General features: G+C 37.7%; 1 protein-coding gene across 8 annotated transcripts in view; it reads right to left on the bottom strand.

The window, feature by feature from the left end:
• Positions 1 to 18,106, bottom strand: part of LOC131440051 (mpv17-like protein) — a 438,206-nt gene that overhangs the window by 108,851 nt on the left and 311,249 nt on the right. The window lies entirely within an intron of this gene.

Genomic DNA, 18,106 nt, shown 5'->3' with positions numbered 1-18,106 from the left:
AAGAATATTTTAAACGGAATCAACGCACATTTTATTGAACAATACCGAATTTCCCTATCCCCCTTATGTTAAATCATTCTTGATCACAAATAACACAGGGTAATAATCTATTAATATTCTACCAATAAATTCAATTACAATCGGAATTAATTCAGTACAAGAGTGCCCCCTATCGCTTTGGCACCAACAAGCACCACTATTTATGTATTTACATTGCATAAATTCTCGTCAAACGAGCACCATCTGTTGTTACACGAGGTACGGTGTTTTCCAAGTCCGATTCTGTTTGTTTCTCTTTTCTCTTCCACATTGCCTGTACCGAGCATATCTGCCACAGTGTCATGATTATTGATATCGGTGCGAACAAACACTGCTCATGGGGGATGCGTAGGATCCGAGCACCAAGCATACGTCGGTCGTCCGAACACGAAGTTCGCCCGCGGGGTGCGACGCAGGACTACAATACCCCAAAGCTCATTAAAACCCCTTTTTCTATGAAACTCCGGATGTGGTCGAATAATCGAATACTCCATTCGAGCAGAACGGTGCGCTGATGCCGGTGCGTTTATTGAGCCGCTGATTATTCGATTGAGCTTTCTGACGAGAGGTATTTTTCGATTAAACATATCGCCAATCGACACGTTTCCATCAACGAAATGACTTTTGTAGATTGTACAATCGCGATAACAACCGCCATCATTCCAAATTTTTTTTACGAAGCAAAGTGCCGGAAGTGTTTATTGCATGTATCGAGCCGTTGCCATGATTACCGATTATATGTTCTGGAAATGACGGGGTGTTTCGAGCTGAACTGCAAATCATTCGGTTTTGTTTCTTCTCTATTCTTTACTCTTTTGCCATTAAAAAATGAAATTATTAAATTTTAAACCGAAGTAAATTATCTTGACTTAATTCAAACGTTGTGCAGGAAAGGATATTTATGTGCCGGGGTCGGCTATCTTTTCAGTCTGAAGGGTCAAAAGTCAAAAGAATCAAAGTCGATCTATAAACAGTACTTGAATAGAGTCAATAGTCAATTCCAAACGGTTCAATCAGAGCCGTAGCCCACATTATCAGATCCGAATAGATTCCGAATCGGCGAGAAATTTTCATTCGGGATTCCATGTGGAAATCATGTGGAATTCCGAATCAATTCCAACTCCAGTGCAACAACCGATTCCGAACGAATGTCGCCTACAACCGGTTGATTCGGAAATCTGTCGGAATTGAGTGAGAAGATGCGGAGTGAATTGTCAATTCGTCTTCTTCTTCTTCTTCTTTCTGATTTTGCACGTTTTCGTACTGATTTTCAGTTTATTTTTAAATGAAAACATTATATATAACTAAATATACAAATTCAAATCTTCATGTTTTTCGGATATACAGAATAAGTAAATAACTATTTCTTCTTAGAATTCCAACATGAACTGTTGAAATTCACTGGAAATTAACAAAACAGCCTACCTTAGTCAACAGCATCCATTCCTCTAGCTGGAGTGTAGTGAAAATAGGGATGTCGTAATATCGATCGATTAATCGAGTAATCGATTAATTTAATTTATTTATTTCGTCAAACAAATGTAGACTACATATAAATTGTTTACAATGTTCACTTACATACTACGCATTATTTCTACGACAAAGCTGAGATTTGATTTGATTTTTAGACATAGTAAGGTCAAGATGTTCGCAGTATTGATTGTAATGGCGCATTATTCGATTGACTGGACTGTATTTTGCATAATTTGTTCTAGCTTGTTTTTCTAAAAATAATTTCCTGGAACGTAATTGACGGCTAGGTATATAAAAATTTAATTGCGATAATAATGGAGCTGATTGAATGCGTTGAGAAATAATGTCGCTGATAAAATAAAGCATTGCAAAGTCGCGGCGTTCTTTAAGTGTTTGTATATTGATGAGCATGCAGCGTGCTTCATATGATAGTAGAGGAAATGCTGTCCAGTTTAATTTACGAAGTGCATATAAAAGAAATTGTTTTTGAATAGATTCGATGCGTTCTTCGTGAATAATATTGTATGGATTCCATACTAGGCTGCAATATTCCAAAATAGGTCTGACATATGTAGTGTATAATAATTTAATTGTGTATGGGTCCTGAAAGTTATGACTGAAGCGTTTAATAAAGCCCAGCATGCTATTAGCTTTATTGATTATGGTATTGTAGTGTTCCACAAAAGTGAGCTTGGAGTCTAAGATTACGCCTAAATCTCTTACAATTTTACATTTTTCTACAAGTTGATTTCCTAGATGTATGTTTATAGGTATAGTTTCATTTTTCCTACTGAAAGTTATTGAGTTACATTTTTTTACATTGAGTTGGAGTAGACTTTTGCAGCACCAAATGGGGAAAAGATTGATTTCGTTCTGGAATATTACAGCGTCGTTAATATTTTTAATTTCCATGAAGAGTTTCATGTCGTCTGCATATATAAGCACTTTCAGATTTTTGAGTATGAAGGAAATGTCGTTTATATGTAAAATGAAAAGGAGAGGCCCTAAGTGAGAACCCTGAGGTACGCCAGAAGTTACATTAATTGGTTCAGACAGAATGTTTTGGAAGCGGACTACCTGTACACGATTCGTTTAGTATGATTTGAGCCATTCCAAAAGAGTATGTTTTATGCCATATTTTTGTAGTTTGTGTAGAAGTAATGGTATGTCAATACGGTCGAAGGCTTTGCTAAAGTCAGTGTAAAGAGTTTCTACGTAGTTTCCGGCGTCCATTGCATTCAGAGTGAATGTCATAAATTCTAAGAGATTTGTTGTAGTTGAGCGGCCTTTAAAAAAGCCATGTTGTTTGTTTGTTATTACATTTTTAAGTTGATGAAAAAGTTTTTCGTTTACAATTTTTTCAAATAGTTTTGAAATGCATGATATAATGGCTATTCCACGGTAGTTCCGAATGTTAGATTTTGCACCAGATTTAAATATTGGTACAAGACAGGAAGATTTCCATGCTTTAGGAAAAGTACATTTATTAAGTGATAGGTTAAAAAGTAGTTGTAGTGGTAGTGTAAGTTCTTCAGCAAGATTTTTTAAAAATATTGGTGGTATACTGTCAGGTCCAGGCCCTTTTGAGGCGTCTAAGTTTTTCAGTGCTGTCGAAATGTCATGTTCTGATAGATAGTTTACAGAGATGGAGTTGGAAAATGCAGGTATGAAAGAGAAGTATTCACGGTCACGGTCAGTTTCTGAATAAGATGTATATACTTCTTGGAAAAAATTTGCAAAGTGATTGCAGATTTCTGTACTATTTTTCCCTACATGTTCGTCGAGGTGCATTTGAGATGGAAAATTGTTGCTTTTTAGTTTAGTTTTTGTGTAGTTATAAAAGTTCTTAGGGCAAGTCTTTATTTCGTTTTCAATTTTGCGGTTATATTCTTCATGTGATGTGTTAATGGCTATTTTAAGTTGATTGCATAGATTTAAGTAATTTTGAAGATGAGCGTCACTTTTTTCTTGTTTGTAAGTTTTGTGTGCTTTTTGTTTCCTATTTTTCAAATGTTTTAGTTGTGAATTGAACCATACAGGTAATTTGCTGTTATGATTTTTTCTTCTTCTTTTCATAGGCAAAGTTTCGGCTAATATTTTGTTTATAATGTGATAAAATTTGTTTACTTCGACGTCGACATTTCCTTCTGTACTCAGTATGTTCCGCCAATTTATTATACTTAATCTATAATAAATAAAAAATAATAACCCAGATAATCGAGAAATATTTAATCGATTAGCTTAAAACTAATATTCGATTATTGAGCTAATCGAATAGTTAAAAAATTCCCATAGTAATAATCGAATGAATAATCGAGTAATCGATTAATAACCTAGATAATCGGATAAATTTTAATCGATTAGTTTCAAAATTATACTCGATTATTAAATAATCGAGTAATTCGAAATTTCCGACATCCCTAAGTGAAATGGCTTAAGTCGCCTAAATTTTACACTAACACATTCATAAAATGCGCAATATTTAATGACATTTATAATATCACTATCAATCGGGTTGATAGAGCAGTCAACTCAGGCGCAAATTCTAGCGCTGAACCGATCGAGCACTGAAAAATCATGCAGTCGAGTAAGAATTCATTGCTCATTCCGTCATTTCGATAATGTGGGAGTGAGCTTTTCTGATTTAAAAATATTCGCTCCACCAATTTTTTTAAACAAACACCATGAATACGAATTTATGTTCTATTTCTTCAATGTTATCCCAACTAACACTTTAAATTTTTAGCAAATACTTCTAGCAGTCTTGAGTGTTACATTATAAATCTCGCGTCTGAAACTGTAAACTCCACAAAAGCTTACTGAAAACTGACATAATATTATTTGTCAGAGAGGACATATCTTCATTGGGTTTTTGAAGCAATATGAAGAATCAACATAAACCTTCTCAATGACCAAATCGAGCACGAAAAATGTCCTTTTTATTCAAGCTAAAATTTTAGAATGTGCATTTTTATCGTTTGTTTATACCCGGCTTTAACCAAGTTGCGGTCGTTCGCCGGTATCAGTGAAATTATTTACATTTAGAAAATCTAATGTTTGCTCTTTAAGAGGTTCGCAGGTTTGGTCTCTGAGAATTTGCTCTTTACTTACTCTTACTCCTTCAAATGTAGACCACGTGGGTCTCTGCTGTATACAGGAGGCGTCTCCATTCTACTCGGTTCATAGCTGTTCGCCACAAGCCTCGGTAGCTGCGAAAGGTCCGCAGGTCGTCCTCAATTTGATCGATCCATCTTGACCGCTGTGCGCCTCTTCTTCTTCTTCTACCGGTCGGATCATTATCAAGGATCATTTTAACCGGGTTATTCTCCGACATTCTAACAACATTCCCGGCCCACCGTAACCGCCCGACCTTGGCCGTTTGGACGAGGGTTGGTCCTCCCAGCAACTGGTGCAGTTCATGGTTCAATCGCTTTCTCCACGTACCGTCTTCCATTCACACTCCGCTAAAGATGGTTCGCAACACCTTCCGTTTAAAAACATCTAATACGCGTTGATCCTCCGCAAGCATTGTCCAGGACTCGTGCCCGTAGAGGATAACAGGTCTAATCAGCGTTTTATAGATAGTTAACTTCGTACGACGGCGAATTTTGCTCGATCGTAGCGTCCTGCGCAGTCCAAAGTAAGCACGATTTGCTGACAATATGCGTCTCTGAATTTCTCTGCTGGTGTCATTATCGGCAGTCACCAGTGAGCCCAAGTACACGAACTCGTCGACCATTTCGATTTCATCACCACCAATCAGAACTCGTAATGGGTGGCTGACGTTATCTTCTCTCGAGCCCCTGCCTTTCATGTACTTTGTCTTCGACACATTGATGTCTAGTCCGATCCGCTTGGCCTCAGCTTTTAATCCGATGTACGTATCCTCCATCTTCTCAAAGTTGCGCGCTATAATATCAATATCATCAGCGAAACCAAGTAGCTGGACGGACTTTCTGAAAATCGTGCCACTCGTGTCTATCCTCGCTCTTCTTATCACACCCTCCAAAGCAATGTTGAATAGCAGACACCTTGCCGTAACCCTTGTCCCACAAATTCGTTTGCAATCGGTGGAAGTCGACGGCATAAGATTTGGGAGAGTATCTTGTAGGCGGCGTTCAGCAGAGTTATCGCGCGGTAATTGCAGCAATCGAGCTTATCGCCCTTTTTGTAGATGGGACACACGATTCCTTCCATCCATTCCTCCGGTAAAATCTCGTCCTCCCAGATCTTGGTAACGACCCAGTGCAGTGCTTTCACTAGTGCATTACCACCGTGTTTTAGTAGCTCGCTTAGTAGGTAGTTGGTCAACGCCAGTGGCCTTATTATTTTTCAACCGGCTTACCTCCTCCTCGACTTCTTGGAGGTCTGGGACCGGCAGTCTATCGTCCTCAGTACGCGTTCTCAAGTGAGTTTCCGCGCCGCCACTTTCGTATTCCAACACATCGCCTCGGTCTTCCTGTTCACGTTTCCCATGAAATGAAACAAATTAATCAAAGTGGTTGAACAAAATATTTTTTTCTGATTTTCGTTAGATGGTATTCCAAATTCATAGTATAAATTATTTTTCGATATACGCTAGCTCTTGGAATATATCTAACAACAACAGTCACATCAAATAAAGACTGCCCCAGAAAGTATGGACGCACTTTGATTTCGCTGTAAATAATTCACAAGTGTTAGATGTTCAAATATTATTCGATATACTGATAATATTAGACTACAACAACAGAATATTATTCTCAACATTTGTTACTTAGCCATTGTAGACTAGCTGGCGCACCTTCTTGCGACCTTTTCTCATTAAATTCCGTACAGACTTCTTGGCGACAAGTTTTGACACTTTTTTCCAATCTTTTTCGAACTGTTGAATGGTTTCGGCTGCCTTCGTTAATGCCCAAAATTCCTCAATTAATCGAAGTTGTAGGCAATTTGGTGGATTCATGTCTTTCGGGACGAAAGTGACATTTTTTATACCATTCTACCGTTGATGGTGAGTAGTGGCAACAGGATCCTTGTGGCTTCGAATCCTGGGTAGAAGTCGTTTTTGTACACATTCCTTGATGTATATTTCGCTGTTCATTGAAGCAGTGGTGATGAAGGTATTCGAAATCTTACCGCAGCTACAAATTGCTGGCCAGACCATAGCTTTCCTACCAAATTTTTCGACTTCAATCGATGTCTCGGACAGGTTCAACACTTGCCCTTCTCGCACCGTATAATATTGTGGTTCCAGGAAGGATTTGTAATCGAGTTTCACGTAGGTTTCATCGTTCATGATTATGCAGATTAAATTTCCAGCAAGAATCGTATTGTACAGCTTTCGAAGCCTCGGCCTGATCGATGCTTCTTGTTACGGACTACGTTTTGGTTGTTTCTGCTTCTTATAGGTTCGAAGATTCAAACGTTCTTTAGCACGAAGAACATTTGACTTCGAAGTGCCCACTGTTTTGGCCACATCCCGAACTGAAACCTCCTTATTTTGCTCGAACGTCTTCAGTATACGTTTATCCAACTGAGGATTAGCAGGATCCTTTTTTCGACCCGTTTTCGGTTTATCCTCAAAGTTGTTATCCTCACCGAACTTCCTGATTGCGTTTCTCACGGTTTTTTCACTTACTCCTTCCATTTTTGCTATCTTTCTTAGTGACAGTCCGCGTTCTGTGCACCATTTGTACACAATTTTTCGACGTTGTTCTGCTGAAAGTCCACGCATTTCGAAACAAACTAATGAAAACGAATAAACAACTGCACAAGTGGGTAGAGTAGAGTGTAAACTACAGGACGCAGCCATAAAAATTGACAGATTCTTAAACATGGCAATGGCAACGTTCAATAAGTTTTGAATGGAATGTGTTATTATAAAATTTAGAATTTTCGTCATTTCAAAATGTTCTGTCGCACTTTTATTTTAAACTATAAAATATATCTGCACAAAAATCATTACCATTTGACATTCAGATTTTCTTCGAACCGATCAACCAAGGATGTGCATATCAGTCAAAATTCTCATTAAAAAAGGCGGGTGGGTAATGTCAGAAACATAACTGGTTGTCGTGAATACGAATAAAACTGGCACGCTTCCTTCCTTCAATTTTGCATATGCATTCTTTATGATCAAAAGAGACAATTTGCATCATAAGTTTGACATCTTTACTCTAGCCTTACTTTTGAGAAGGGACTAGGCGAAACTCTCTTGAAAATTTTCAATAATACATATGTGTTTCAGAAACGGTGGGTCCGACCAATTTGGTGTCTCCTGCAATGTTTTAGGTAATTTTAAGGACTATGTAAAAAAAATTAGTAACGTGGAGTAAAAAAAAGATTTTTGTTCAATCTTTATTTTCCAAAAAAACACTACTCATTTATCTCAAAAAAAATTTTTTTTTATATTTTAATATGTTGTAGTTTAAGACCAAAGTAAAATACTGTCAAATTTCTAAAATGGAGAAATAATATTTGAAAAAGTTACATATTATCAAAATAATATAAATTTTTAAAAATCATGAAAAATAAATTTGAGGAAAAAACGTCAAATCTCTAATTAAAAAGACCTAATAAAAATTTTGCTATATAGTGCCGTTTTCGACATACAGCGGATTGAAAAAATATCGGGAAGTAATACATTTTAACCTGTTTTAAGCCACCTTGTGGTGTAATGATGCCTTTCTCATATTACAAATATTTCCAAAAATTTCACTAGAAGACTCTGTCAAGAAATTTCTAGAACTAGAAGAAATTTACGCTTTTTTGCATCGTCGCTCTAAACGACGGTGTGCTGTTTTAAACACACTTTACCCTATGAAAACAAGATGAAATTCATAAGCAACCTATGGGATTATGAGTTTTTGCTTTCTCATATAGAAAGGCTATTCAATCATATACCATTCGACTCAGTTCGTCGAGATCGCAAAATGTCTGTGTGTATGTGTGTGTGTGACAAATAATGTCACTCAATTTTATCAGAGATGGCTGAACCGAATTTCACAAACTTAGATTCAAGTGAAAGGTCTCATGGCCTCATATAATTTTTTTGAATTACATTTGCATCCGACTTCCGGTTCCGGAAATATGTGAAAAGTTATTAAAAAATGCGCACTCAATTATCCCGGAAATTTCTTAACCGATTTTCACAAACTAAGGAGCAAATAAAAAATTTCAACATTCTTTAAAAAGTCTCCAAAAAGTTGATCCAGTTCCGACTTCCGGTGTCGGTATTACAGTGTGATTAGTGAAAATTTTCAGTATTTTTTCACAAGGGATGGCGAAACGAGGTGCACATTTTTATAAAACTTACTGCTACGTTTTTCTAGTTAGCAGATTTTGTTAGTTAGTGAATATACAAAACTACTTTGGGGCTACTAGTCCCCGATTTCCGCTTCCGAAAGCACCGATAATAGTAAAGAACATCTCCACAAACGGAACTCACTTCGAATTCTCAGCAACGGTTAAACCGATTTTCACGAATCATGATTCAAATCAAACCTCTTACTGTCTTCAAATATACTGTGCAATTTCATCCTGATCAGACTTCCGGTTCGGAAATTATAGGGCGATGAGTGTCAGAACATTCAAAATGATGATGCAAAACAAGTACGCGACGGTACGTGCAGTATTGCTCCGTTCGCAGCGTGCCTTGTTCAATTTCGTACAGCGTACAGGGTTGCCACATTAAAATTTATATTTTTCAGGTGAAAAAATATCAAATTTCTTATTCTTCTATATACTTTGTACCTACTTGTTAGTGTTATTACAAGATCATGATTACGATACTTTTCTATAAAATTACACTTATTGCCTTTCTCATATAGAAAGTTTATGCAATCACTTGAGAAATTGACTAGTAAAAATTGGCCCAGAGGGCTAAGTGTTCTATATCAGTCGTAATAGTTCATCGAGCTGTGCAATGTATGTGTCTGTGGGTGTACGTGTGTGAGTATGTGTCAAATAATGTCACTCGTAAAATAAAAAATTTTCTCACAGTCCCATAGGTTGCTATTGAATTTCACACCGTCAGCGACGATGCAAAAAAGGGTAAAATTCTTCTAGATTAATACTGATTCAATTTGTAGGCTGTATTAGTTATTTACTAAACGAACCGACTTCGGCTGTACTGGTTCCAAGTTCCCGGTTCCAGAAGTACCGGAAATAGTGGTCAAAAAGTTTAAAATGAGACTCACTCAATTTTCTCAGATATGATTTGATCGATTTCCACAAACAGGCTCAAACAAAAGTTCCTAAAGACTCATAGGTTGCTGTTTAATTTCGTTCGGGTCTGACATTCGGTTCCAGAGCTATAGAATAAAGTGTGTTCAATCATTTAGTGCAGAGATGCAAAATAAAGAAAAATTCTTATTAACATAACTGTTTACAAATGGTGAAGGTTATGTTAGTTTTTACTCAAAAAAGTTTCTTATTTTATTCAAGATTTAAAAAAATTCTTCACAGAATCTTCTAGTAATATTTTTGAAAATATAACTAATATGAGAAAGGCATCATTACACCACTAGGTGAATTAAAAAAGGTTTTTTATTGTATGAGTGATATTATTTCACACACGTACATTGCTCAGCAAAACATAGATTTAAATGTGGCAATCATGCACGTTATACGAAATCGAACATTGCACACTGCGGACGGATCAAAGCCGCACGTACCGACGCGTAGCAGTTTTGCATCGTCATTTTGAACGACGATGTGAATGTTTTGACAATAAGGGCTTTAATTTGAATCATGATTCATGAAAACCGTTTCTGAGATGTCGAAGTGAGTTCTGTTTTTGGAGCTTATCTTCACTATTATCGGTGCTTTCGGAATTGGAAACTGGGGACTAGTAGTCTCAAAGTAGTTTTATATATTCACTAACTAACAAGATCTGCTGACTAGAAAAATTTAGCAGGAAGTTTTATAAAAATGTGCACCTCGTATCGCCTTCGCTTGTGGAAAATACTAATTAAATTGAAAATTTTCACTAATCGCGCTGTAATACGATACGAAACCGGAAGTCAGATCTGGACCAACTTTTTGCGGACTTTTCATAGAATTTTAAGGCGTTTTATTTGCATCTTAGTTTGTGAAATTTCAGAGAAAATTGAGCGCACTTTTTTTAGGAAATTTTAACGTATTTCCTTGTAATTCTGAAACCGGAAGTCGGATTTTAATGAAATTGAGGAAAAATTGTATGGGGACGTTTGAACGGAACCGCCGAATTGAATGGAATGTACTTAAAATTAGGTTGTTCTGCGGTTCCGTGTAAACGTCATGTGAAAATATCTCGAGTAATTTTTCAAAAAGGCGTATAAGCAAGTGACACTTTCTCTTTAATCACTCTCTCTTCCGATTATTGTGATGTGATTATAAAGATTTTCTTTGATATCAATATTCTGTTTGAAAGTCGAAAGTTTCGGATATCATTTCATACAAACAGTTGAGTGATAAACGTGGAAACCGCTTGGTAATTAATAGAAGAGAAAGTAAACAAAGAAAAACTGTCACTTGCTTATATGCCCTTTTGAAAAATTAACCGAGATATTATCTTTTCTTTCTGCACTGATAAAAATTTGCTCGGTCGATTCATATGTAAATAGCACTTCAATTTTATATGCTTTTGTCATTTCAATACATAATCGAAGTGATTTCTTTAAGATTTGTTGTGCAAATTCACTAATGTCGTTTTCGTTTTTAAACTGCACTACACCGGTGGAGTGCTACACCATGGCATGAATAAACGAACAAAAATGATGAAAACATAAACAGTAACCATTGACTACAATAAACGATTCCATTGCACAGAGCTACACCAAACTTTTGATGAGTGCTACACCAGTGGTATCGGTGCAGAAAAAGTGTAGCACTGGTGTAGTGCAATTGGTAAAAACGAACGGTTTCAGTGCAGCTTTCGCTACACCTGTGTAGTGCAATTTAAAAACGAAAACGACATAAGATGCAAGATTAAATTATTTTTCACTTTGCTTCGATGTGTTTTTCCGTTGGATGTGATGTGTTTTGCTATTGAATTGAACTACATGTGTTAAACACTTCATTTTCTGATAGAAATGAGCTCAGATGTATGTGCAAAACACTTGATTCGGTCAACTGTTTTTCAATTGAAATCTATGTGGAAAACAATGTGACATTCGTTTGAAATTCATATAGAATCTAGAGGTAACGATATATCTATTTCTATATATTTCAGATGAATGTAGCATAATTTCCAGTAAATATCAACAGTTTTTACACTCGTTTCATGAGTTAAGTTTATATTTTCATGAATTTCATGTGTTCTACAAAGTAGTGACAGTTCAAATGCTATCACGCTTAGAAAAAGTTACTCAGAGTTTGAGTACTTGATACTCATTTTCAAATGATACATGGAAACGTCAAAAATTGAGTAGTTATCATCGATGATATTGAGTAACTCTTACTCTAAATTTGAGTTTAACGCAAGAACTCGTTTTTTTTGTTACTATTCGCAAGATCAGTCTAAAAGTTGTTATAACCATTTGTAGCAATAGGTTGTATTTTTTGTTAGTGAGATCGCGTATTTCGAGGGTGTGTCACTTAACACAAACGGTGTTGTGTCTTCAAAAACCGGAATGATAAACTCCGTGTTGTGCTTTAGAATGGAAACGAATATGCTCAAATGTCGTTTATGGGGAATAAGTGTATGATTGGTGCCTGAGCATAACTGGCATGTATGTTGATTTGCGATTGACACACTACTCCAAGCGACCACCACTTGATATAGCATTGAGTTCAATTACTTAATATTTTAATACAATACACTCAGAAAAGGAGCAATTTTTTTTTTGCAAATTTGGTATATGTGAAATAAAATTTCACTCAAAATTTGAGTGATAGTTACTCTATTTTTGGTACATGTACAAATAAAGTATTACTCAGTAAATGAGTAGATTTTACCCAAATGTCGTTTCCAGTGGAAGAACTCAAATTTGAGTAACTTCGGAGTTACTCTAAATAAGAGTTGTTCCACTTTTTCTGTCGATGAGTGAGATCTTACTCATTTTTGAGTAACTATTTTTAAGCGTGTTGCACATGATGATGGCGTGCAAATTATTTTCAGTGTGATCTATCAGCTATGGGCAGAGATGCCAGATCTGCAGATTTCCTATAAAGTGCTGCAGACATTTTATATTGTAGACTTTTGAAAATCGAGCTTTTCGCAGACTTTCGTCAACATTTACAGACTTTTGCTTTCTTTTGCTCGCTATGCAAATTTTGTGTATCATACTTCACAGGGAAAGAATAGCTCGCAGAATTTTTTTGAATTTACAGAATTTTGCAACCCAGTTTGAAGATATTAGAAATTTTTACTTGGCATCGCTGGCTATGGGACCAAAAAGCTGCACTTCTACAGAGCAAAAAAAGAACTGTTACAATCTCGATGTGATTATCAATCCATGTGTAAAAAAATAGACCAGTACGTCTAATTTTGTATCAAATGCAATAGTTTTTTGTTTTCAAGGTTTATTGCAGGTAAGTCATACGTTATTACACCGAAACAACGTATTGAGTACATTGCATCTTCTTAACTGAATACCGTTTATGATTCTGATATTAAATTATGCATCTTTTCGTGTAATATTACAACCTTTTGAACGACACCGAGATTGTTGTGAAATTATATCGTAATCGCTGCACATCAGTAAAAAGTAGTGATGTGCAACAAGTTTGATGTAATATTACAATATCAATCTCGAATTCAGTTGCTGACCCGGGACACCCCGTATTATGCATTAAGGAAGTCTCCCTACCACTCGACCCAGTCGCGCTCCCCGCTGACATCCGCCAATGTCATCGTCCCGGTCCCGTGGTTGGTGATGGTAGTGGAGGCTTCCGATATGCTACTCCAGGCGAGTATTTTATCCATTCAGAGCATTCGGTACCTGATATTCAATCACTTTTGAGTGATCACGCCCACCTGAACTCAACTTTAGTGGATCCAGGGCACCCTACACCAAGCATTATGGAAGTCCCTGATCCCCCCGACTCAGTCGTGCTCGCTGCTGACATCCGCCATCGTAATCGTCCCGGTCCTGCGGTCGATGGTGGTAGCAGGTGCTTCCAGTTTACTATCTCAGGCGAGTACAATAGTTTTTGTGAGCCTGCTGTTCCTGAAAATTCTTCACATTGCAGTGCTACTTTTTTCAACAACCTTACCATTTACTACCAAAATGTGCGTGGTTTACGGACCAAAGTAGAGACATTTTTCTTGTCTTGAACGACCAAATTTAGTCTGCTCAACTTTTTGGACATCACTACGCTGTGTTTCGAACCGATCGGTCACCGTTAAACAGTTGTAAATCACGAGGTGGAGGAGTTTTAATCGCTGTTTCCAAAAATCTCAATTGCTCTATCGAACCTCCATCGATCTCCGACGCCCTAGAACAGCTTTGGGTTGTCGGTAAGTTTGCTGAGATAAATGTTAGTATAGGTGTTATTTATATACCACCCGATCGAAAAAATGATTATACGAGTATTAGTGATCACGTGAACTTGCTGGGATCGGTTGCCTCCCAATTGAGCCCTCATACACCCTCGCTTCTTTTCGGCGACTATAATCAATCTGGTCTTCGGTGGATTTTTCCCGAGAGAGGCGCTCCGCGCATTGATCCATTGCATTCACACATGTCTGCTGCATGCAGCACTCTTTTTGATGGTTTGCATTTTCACGGTTTTAGTCAGATTAACAATGTACTCAACAGAAATGACCCCTTACTGGATCTCGTTTTTGCAAACGAATCTGCCACACCGTTTTCTACTATCTCCTTGCCAATTGAACCTCTAACGAATCTCGATGCAGATCACCCAGCAATCAAAGTCATATTCAGATTGCCAATTCCAGTGGTTTATGAAGAGCCCACCATTTCACATGATCTCGATTTTCGTCGAGCCGATTTCAATGCACTGAACGAGCTACTTTCTTGGACTAACTGGAATGCTATCGATTCCTCTACCAACGTTAATGAAGCTGTTGAATATTTCTGTACAATAATAGATCACGCTGTTTCCCGTACTGTTCCTGCCAGACGACCTCCGCAAAAACCTCCCTGGTCAAATCTTCGTTTACGAGCATTAAAACGTGCTCGTTCAGCTGCTCTCCGGAAACACTGCAACTGTCGGTCTCCGTATTTCAAACACCAGTTCAACATTAGAAGCAATAGATATCGTCACTACAATGTATACCTTTATTCTCAGTACGTAAAACGGATCGAGCAAAGCCTTCGTCGTGAACCCAAACTGTTTTGGTCGTTTGTAAATTCCAAAAGAAAAGAAACTGGTCTTCCTCGTTCAATGTTCTTGGAAAATGAGACAGCCAACAATGAAATCGAAAAGTGCTATCTGTTTGCTCACCATTTCAAGCATGCATTCCATGAACGATGCGCTACAACGATGCAGATTGATGAAGCAACAGCTGGATTACCGCGAGACGTATTTGGTTTCGAGTTGCCATACATAACGCAGGATATGGTTATTGCAGCCTTGAACAAACTAAAGCTATCATTTGCTGCTGGTCCCGATGGAATTCCTTCGTCTGTGCTTAAGCGCTGTTCATTCGTCTTGAGTTACCCGTTCGCAATGCTATTCAATCTTTCGGTTCAACAAAGTGAGTTTCCTACGTGTTGGAAGTCGTCCTTTATGTTTCCGGTTCACAAAAAAGGCGACAAGTGCAATGTTGCTAATTACCGAGGAATTACTTGCTTGTACGCATGTTCAAAACTGTTTGAGATCATTGTCAACGACATCTTGTTCGTCTGCTGCAGAAATTACATTGACACCCAGCAGCACGGATTTTTCCCTAATCGTTCCATGTCGACGAATCTCTTACAGTTCACTTCGAACTGTATACGAAACATGGACCGTGGCCTGCAGACTGATGCGGTTTATATTGACCTTAAAGCGGCATTTGACCGGGTTGATCACGGAATTCTCCTAAAAAAATTAGAGGTACTTGGAATCTCTACACGAGGAGTTGCATGGTTTAAGTCTTACTTGACGAATCGCTTCGTTCAGATTAAAATTGGATCTTCGACTTCGGAGACCTTCACGAATCTTTCGGGAGTGCCTCAAGGTCCTTGGTCCGTTACTGTTCTCTATCTTCATTAATGATGTATCAACGCTGTTACCGCCGGAATGCCGTTTGTTCTATGCTGACGGCACGAAACTTTTCAAAATTATTGAAAGTCTGTTAAATTGCCTGGAGTTTCAAAAAATGCTTGATACATTTCAAATATGGTGTTCCAAGAATTTTTTTTGAAATTGAGTATCGAAAAATGCAGTGTTATATCTTTTCATCGAAAAAGTGCACCAATAGTATTCGATTACAAAATCGCAGGACACACGCTAACGCGAACAGAACATGTGAAAGATCTCGGTGTGATTCTTGATCGCGAAATAACCTTCAAACTTCACTATGAAAATATTATTTGCAAAGCAAATCGGCAATTGGGATTCATATTTAAAATTTCCTCCGAGTTTCGCGATCCTTTGTGCATACGATCATTATACTGCTCGCTGGTACGGTCAGTGCTTGAGTCGAACGCGATTGTTTGGTGTCCATATCATTCAAAATGGATATTGAGGATTGAAGCAGTGCAACGCAAATTTGTGAGATACGCATTGAGACTTTTACCCTGGAACGACCCCATACAGCTACCGTCATATGAGGATCGTTGCCGTCTCTTAAGCATTGAAGCCCTGGAATTAAGAAGGACATATGCTCAAGCTACATTCGCAGCGAAATTGCTTCTTGATGCTGTTGATTGTCCCACATTACTCGAACGTCTGAATATGTATGCTCCAGAAAGATCTCTTCGACAGCGTAATTTCTTGCTCCTTGAAACACAGTATACTGTATACGGACAGCATGAGCCATTTAGATCCATATGCCGACAATTCAACGAGTTCGCTGAGTTTTTTGATTTTAATTTGTCGTCCAATTTGTTTTATCGTAAGCTACTTGACCTTTTTCGTGTTGTGTTTCATGATTTTAGCCTAAGTTGAATGATTTTTAGTTTAGTTTACTTTATTCATTAAGACACCTATTGTCAGATGGATTATACAGCAACAAATAAACAAATAAACAAAATGTTTTGATGTCGCTCTTAAGGTTGTAATATTACACGTAATTCAGTCAAGCTGATGTAAACTACTCAATACCTTGTTTCGGTGAAATAACGTGTGATTTATTTGCAAAATTTCTTAAAAACAGAAAATCATTGCATTTTATATTCAGTACGTCTAAATTATTTTCACACTGGTAGATAATCACATCGAGATTGTTACAATTCTGTTTTTACTGTGTACATTCGACACTCCAAAAGTTTCTAGCATTATACAGAAACTAAATAAACCAATAAACATTGCTAAGACATACTTTAATTCTTCTTGATTTACAATCAAGAAACGCCACGACCGACGATTAAATATTCATCGTTCGTGTCGTCAACCTTGTCATATATACTTTTCTCAGAAAGGGCACACACGGGTATCTAGCTTAATTTGCTTTGATAATAATTTGTTTTAAGTTTAATTTTCAAGTTACTGCTGGATTCCATGAGAGGGTACTTCCCAAAAATTTGGCACTTCATTGGTGTGCCTGCCGAGTCCGGCTACGTCAGTATTATCGTCAGACTGTTATCACGAAAACAAAGCAAAAAAAAATAAAGTACGGTCATGTTTATTGCCCTCTTAAAACCATGAAATTAAAAACATAAATTTAGCACGAGCCACATGTGGGACGAACGGGGCTTACTCACCGACACGGCGAGCTTATGCCTTTAATGCGCAAATTGAATCGAGGTCGAGAGTTTAGAGCGTGCTTCCTCAATTTGTACAGTTGAAGCGTACTCGAGCACTTACAGTTCGTCACGCTCTTGTAAGTCGACAATAGCTGCTGCTGCTGATGAGGCCTGTTATTTGTTTGCTGAACTGCACTAGTGCAGTAAACAGAACCTTCCTTTTTCATTTTTTTTTGTGGCTAAGCATAAAATCAACAAGCAAATGAACAACTGGCAATGATGTAATCAAAACTTCTACTATAGTCCATTGTGAACTAAAACGGATGCATTAAAACAAAAAAAAAACAACACCACGCCGGCCATGTTTGCGGTTTGAATGCATGATAATTCCATGTAAATACTTTACGAGCATCACTCTGGTTCAAATCACCCGACAGGCAGCTCACGGCGAAGTTTAAATTGATCACGCCACAGCACACAATTTGTTCAATTAGTCCGTCGCTTCGTCAATGACTTCGCCGAATCTGACAAAATCTTCCACACGACCGACGACGACGGAACCTCATTCTCAGGGCTGGGAAACAATTGATCCAATTATTCTGGATCGATGGGTTATTAGCGTCTTTTCCCTGTCTTTATCGAGTGGGGCATGTCGAACTACCTACCTACCTCCCTTCCTCTCTGGTGTGTTCTTGACACAATTTTGAAATGCTAAAAATAGCGCTACGGAAAGAGAGCGCGTAAAGAAAAGAAAAGGTAAGATTGTGCTAGAAAACGGAGAACGCCCGGGACTGGAAAGCAGATAAGCCAATTTTGCAGTGCCGTGACGAGGG

The sequence above is a fragment of the Malaya genurostris genome, chromosome 1 (genome assembly GCF_030247185.1).
Source record: "Malaya genurostris strain Urasoe2022 chromosome 1, Malgen_1.1, whole genome shotgun sequence".
Taxonomy (NCBI): Eukaryota; Metazoa; Arthropoda; class Insecta; order Diptera; family Culicidae; genus Malaya; species Malaya genurostris.
The sequence above is the reverse complement of the archived record's forward strand: the minus strand, read 5'-3'. Positions and strand labels throughout refer to the sequence as shown.